Here is a 6,673-nt window from a genome sequence, read left to right on the forward strand (position 1 = left end):
GGGGACCACTGCCATGGCTTCATTCCGCTAGTGTCATAGTTTCTGCAGTTGAGTTGGTACATGTTAGGCACCGCAGACAGAGACCACAGCGCTTGCACTCCCTGCCCTTGCAAGTCCTAGTGGAAGTGAAGTTGTCTTATTTCTTCTCCTCCATTCTCTCATGGATCCTTGTGAGTTGTACACCTCATGTTAATGCTCCAGATTTTAATCACTCTGTAGTAAAGACTACCTGTCTTAATTGCTTAAAGGTTAGTTCCCTCATCAACCTAAGTCAATAAGCCCTTCTTTTTAAATTAATTACTATTAATTAATTACTATTGCAAGCAGTTTATTGGCATTGATTTGTTCCTTTTCATACACTTGCCTGAAAGTGCTTTTCTTTTTGTCTTTAGCCTTTTTATTTTAATCTGAGCCATGGGCTGGCCACAGAATAATCTTCCTTTCCGAGTCTGCTCCTTCATGCTGTTCTCTACTTTCATGTTATCTTTATTAATATTTTTCATGTCAGGTGGACAAATGGATCAAAACATCCCTTTTGAAATGGATATCTGGGAGAGTTGTTTGTTCTGTATTTGTGTTTGCTGAAGTGTCCATTTCACTTAAAGGACCCCCCCTGAGTTTTAACGTTTATGTGGATTTGTAGTTTTAAAAATGAGCTAAGTTTTCCTGAACTTCAGTGTTAAAGCTCTCTGGATTACTTTGTTAGTCATAGAGAAGAGATTTGTTTCTTCTTATTGTCAGAGTGGAATTTGTTTTCATAGTCAATCTAGAAAGGCACCCCCCCCAACGCTGCATAAGGACTTTGGCATAAATAATTAAAGCAGAGTGAGAAAATTCCACTCATAACATACTTTGATGTCAAGGTAGATACAATGATATGTTACACAAGAGAAATTATTTCTTTCTGATCTTGCTAATTAATACGGCTATAGTTCTTTGACTCTTGTTTCCAGAGGTTGTTGCTTGTACATGTTTATTTTTGCTTGCCCTTCCTAACTGATATTTTGGCCAGTCTTTCATGATGTCCATGGTTGTCTTAGCAATCTTCTGAAATCAATCCATATTGTGTCTTGTCTAATTGTAAGGTTCTATGAATATGAATACATGACTGGTCTATCTATCTTAGTATCATCTACTTTAGTGGTCAACTCCTTTCTAGGATCTTCAGGCACAGAGGGGTCTTTCTTTGTTACCTGAGATCCTTTATTACATGATACCTGGGATTAAACCTGGGGATGTTTGCATGCAAAGTGTGTGCTCTAACACTCAGCCACAGGCTGACTTTTCTGCAAAGTCTTTGCTTACAAAGTCTATGCAAAGTTCTTTCAAGATCTAGGTAATTCACAAGCCAGTTAAATGGGAATAGAAAGGAACACATAAACATGTGAAGCTGCCTTATACTGACTCACACCACTGGTCCATCAAGGTTAATATTGTTTACTCAGACTGGCTGCAGCTCTCTAGGGTCTCAGGCAGAGGTCTTTCACATCACCCCCTACACGTTCCTTTTAAGCCCTGACCTGGATAGCCCAGGCTAGCCTGATCCCATCAGATTTTGGAAGCTAAGTAGGGTTGGCCTTGGCTAGTATTTGGAAGGGCGACCTCCAAGGAATATCAGGTTTGTGATACAGAGGCAGGCAATGGCAAACCACCTCTGAAACATCTCTTGCCTTATAGTCTAGCTTGTCATCTAGTGGTGCATAACGCTAAAGAGCTAGAGCTTTCAGCTGCCAGGCAATCTTAGGATCTCCTGGCTATTCTACACACAATGTCATACAATAATTAATCAATTCAGTCCTTTTTAGAAGCCTGGGATTGAGCCTGGGATCTTCTGCATACAAAGCAGATGCTGCTTTACCATGCCACAGCCCCTCCCTAAAGGCATCTAAAGGCCTAGAGGCATGTAACCATTTATTTTCCCCAGGAAAAAAACCACACACACAGCAATCAATGGCCTTCATGCCCTACTTGTGAACCTTCTAGGATCATTTGACTGACTGCTTTTAGAAAGACAAAAACTCTGGTTTGATCCTAGAGAGCAGTCTCCACTGTCTGCATTTTGGAGTCATAAATACTGCACTTTGAGGCAGAAGGGAAGGGTAATAGCCTGCTGTGCAAAATCAGGCTGGTACATGGGGTTATAAAGAACTGAAAGTTTATATATCAGGGGTCATTTCCTGCAGGAGTGCACAGGAGGGGAGCGCCGGCAGTAAAGAGCCCAGGGGGCGGGCACATACAACAAGCCCCACCCCCTGCTCCCAGCAGCCCTCAGTCAGAGCAAAGAGCAGCCAGGTAAGTTACAGAGCCCCCCCCTCCCGGCCACCTGGCCCAAAACAGTCCAGTGGCACCTTTAAGACCAAGTTTTATTCAGGTACAAGCTCTCCCTCCTCTGTGAGGACAGATCTGCACGCCCCCCCCAATAGCTAGCAATCCAAAACAGTCCAGTGGAGCCTGAGCGGTGGGTGTTGCCTTCTGACACACTTCCGGTGATGTCAGGGGGTGTGGCATATGCAAATGAGCTATGCTAATGAGTTATGCTAATGAGCTCATACACCTCTTTTTCTACGAAATGACGCCTGTATATGTACATATACATATCACACATACAGCCCTGATAGGGCAAATAATAACCACCTAGAACCAGTGTTCCCTCTAAGCTGAGTTGGTGTGAGCCAGCTCACAGTTCTTTAGCCTCCAGCTCACACATTTTTGTCTCAGCTCAGGAAGGAGGGCTCCAGAACAAACTGATTCATGTAGCAGCCAAATCGCTCGCTCACCACTTTAATGCCAGTAGCTCGCAAAGTAGAATTTTTGCTCGCAAAACTCCACAGCTTAGAGGGAACATTGCCTAGAACCATTTGAGGACCAGAAAAATGGCAGTTTGAGCCCTCCTTTCCTTGTGCTACAGTCCTGATCCAAACTTGGCCTCTGTAGCACAGTGACAGTGCGTTCCCATGGGGAACTTGGAGCTGTGCTCTGATTGTACATCAACTTTGAGTTAAATGTAATATCTAGTTCTGGGCACCCGAGCATAAGGAGAAACAAGGTTGGGTGCTTTCACAAATGCTAAATAATACAGTTTCAATCCACTTCAGCTACTGTTTGGAAATGGACTTTGTCATTTCACACAGTAAAATCCAGTGGGCAAAATCATTCTTACTCCTGTTTCTATCTGATGAAAGAAGCTTTGACTCTTGAAATCCTTTATGCCAATGACCTTGTTGGTCTCTTAAGGTAGTACTGGACTCAGCTCTAGCTCTTCTGCTGCGGACCAACATGGCTGCCCCTTGAAACCGTCTGTTTTTATGTGTATGTCTGCACATACTAATCCCACCCCATTTCTAGTATTTGGATCTGGTGCTAGTGAATCTGGCCATCCCTTCTTCTTTATCCTCCAGAAAAAGGCCCTTGGATGGGCTTGTGGCTTTCTCCCAGGAATAGCACCAGGGCACCAAGGACTGATGCGGCAGGCCCACCTTCACCTGTAAGAACAAAACAATGCCTGTTTGTGGCAGTGCTGGGAAGTTGGTGCCTGATCCTGTGCTCTGCAGAGCAGCAGATTGTGTCCTAAGGTTGCCAGGTCCCCCTGTTGCATGGGGAATCCCCTGGTTTCTGGCACTTCCCCCAGCACAAGCCAGCTGGCTGGTGGGGGAGAGTTACTGCCCCAAACATGACATGCCTATGTCACCTGGAAGTGATGTAGGCACATTGGTGATGTTGGGGGTGACACTCTGTTTTTTGGGGCAAAACTCTGTGGTAGAATTAGCTTCAAACTATAGAGTTGTGCTAAAAAAACAGATTGTCATCACTGATGTACTTACATCACTTCTGGGTGATGTAAGCACATTGCGCTTCTTCCTTCCCCTCTCCTGGAGCATTCTGGTAAGTTCCCCGCTGGCTTCTCATTTGGACTTGGCAACCCTATTGTGTCTCTATGCTTTTTTTTTTTTTTTTATAAAAACCTAAACAGGCCAATAGGGTTGCCAACCTCCAGGTGGCGGCTGAGCATCTCCTGTGATTACAACTGATCTTCAGGTGAGAGAGATCAGCTCATCTGTAGAAGATAGCTACTGTGGAAGGTGGACTCCATGGCATTATATCCTACTGACATCCCTCCCTTCCCAAAACCCCGCCCTCCTCAGGCTCCACCTCTCAAATCTCGAGGTATTTCTGAACCCGGAGATGACAACCCTACAGGCCAAATTTGTTATCGTTAACATGTGTAATAGGTTGGCTATTTTATTTAAATGTGTTGAGAATTGATGTAGTATAATTCTGTTTGGGATAACAAATTAACCACAGACTCATTGCCTGATATTGTCAAGCCACTCTCTTTCAATCCCAGTCTGTAAAATTGGGACAAAAATAATTCTAGAATACCTTATAAGAGTCAAGCTGCAATAATGTATTTAAAGTTCTTGAGGACATTGGGATAAAGCACTGTATAAATGCTAAGTACCATTATTAATAGACGAAAACTTGTTCTGATTGCTTTTGAGACATAAACTGCAACTATGATTGGTAGATTTTTATCATGGGTTTACCATGTATAGTCTAACATTTAATGTACCATAACACTCAAAACAGAGTGTTTGAAAGATGCTATGAAAAAGCCTTCCCTGACAAGCTAGCCCAAGCCAGCTTGATCTTGTCAGATTTCGGAAGCTAAGCAGGGTTAACCCTGGCTAGGATTTGGATGGGAGACCACCAAGGAAATCTAAAGTTGCTATGCAGAGGCAGGCACTGGCAAACCACCTCTGAATGTCTCTTGCCTTCAAAACACCTACAAGGTTGCCAAAAGTCACCTGTGACTTGATGGGGAGGGGGAAGAGAGAAACCCTTCATTAACATCTAACTCCTTTGCATCTTATACTTCAACAGTGTGGCTCTCTGTTTGCATTGCAGTTCTAATATTTCAGTTTTTACAAAATGCAGCCCTCGATGACTACACATCCCGTTCTTCATTAAGAAGCTTAATGTTTCCTTCCTAAGAGTTTCATGCCTTTCTTGAGGATATCTTCCACTGCTTAGAATTCTTCAGCCATTTTCATCTCCTTCCTTTTAAGGAGTGCCAATACCTATAACCATCACATGATGGGACAGTTTGTACAAGAGCATACAATCTTGGTTTCTGAAGAAAAGAACAGGAACCTTATGAAGAGGCCTGACCCTAGTGAGATGGGTTTACTGGGGTTGTTTTCTTATTTTATTGCAATGTGAACCATTTTTAGTTTTGAAAACTTGTACAGATTTTATTTAAACCTTCCATCCCATTTCATATGTATAGGATGAATTTTTACATCATTTGAGCATCAATGGATGTTTGCAGTAGATTACCAATCCTACTGAAAAATGCTTCTGCATATTACCTATTTGTGGGGTAGAATTACAAGTATTTTACTTTAGTACCTTTTTATCTCTGAGGAAGACAGTTGTGAAATGCTTACTGTTTAGCCTACATCTATCTATAATTATATTCATTTCTTTTTTACTCCAGCTACTCAGATCAGACTCCTGTTCTTGATGAGTAGGCTGAACAATTTATTTCCCACTCTGTATCCAAGATGCTTGAGAATATTTGAAAAGTTATTTGTGGTCTTTTTCTTTATTACATTTATCTCCTGCTTTTCCATCCAAACCAGAAACTCAAAAATGATTACAGTTTTATTTTAATCTCCTTTGGATACCTCCAGGACAGAATATTTTCCCTTTAACATTTAACACAGGTAGAGATGTTCTTGCTGAGAGAGACAAATGTTTAACCTTAAGTACTTTGAAATCTGGGTTAGGGAATATTCAGATGAAAACCTTTTGCGGTGCTGAAGTTCTCTTTAGAAACATATTGAAAGAAGCCGCATGGACATTTGTCTCTTAGAACCTTGATGATTCTCTTTAGTATTCTGTCTACACACCATGGGTCTAAGCAGAATAAATTTTTGTCTTCCAAATTACTTTTTCAAGCAGAGGTCTGTTTTTGTTGCTATGCTTAATTTAAATGCAGTGACCACAACTAGTGATTTCAAAAGCCTTCGTAGTTTAGCTCTGGGTAATAGCAAACAAACAGCAAACTCCAAAACGGTCAGACGAACAGAGAAGACAGTAATCCAGCTGAGAAAACATTTTTTTCCCTTACAAGCTTTGCTAAGCACAAAGCAATCCTGGAGCTTAGTTACATGGCCCACATTCAAAATCTTAGCTGTACCGGGGGGTGGGGAGAGGATTCTGAGAATCTGTAAACGGAAATAAACATATGTATTTAATTAGGAGCGTACAGATGAATGTGGTAAGGCTAGCATAAAATAAAGCTAATTAGATTGTTTATGCTGATCAGTGCTTATTTGGGCCAAAACACATGTATTAAGTTCCTATAAGATGCTCACTCAACATTGGCAGTTTGTTTCTGAGGTAATTCCGATAGCTGATATTCTGGCAGGCCCCTTGGATGGTGGGTCACAGAGTAGGCCCTAAAAGCAACAGCATTTCTAGCCTGTGATTAAACCAGATTTCAAGGTAGACACATTGGTTGGCAACAGAATACCACACAGAGATGATAGCAGAGGAGCAAGGGAAAACAGGAAACTGGGTTTGGACTTCCTCAATAACCCTGCCAACCTAGCAGTTCGAAAGCAAGAAATTGCAAGTAGATAAATAGGTACCACTTCAGTGGGAAGGT

Source organism: Gekko japonicus, unplaced genomic scaffold, assembly GCF_001447785.1.
Source record: "Gekko japonicus isolate JY-2015 unplaced genomic scaffold, Gekko_japonicus_V1.1 scaffold1036, whole genome shotgun sequence".
NCBI classification, from domain to species: Eukaryota; Metazoa; Chordata; class Lepidosauria; order Squamata; family Gekkonidae; genus Gekko; species Gekko japonicus.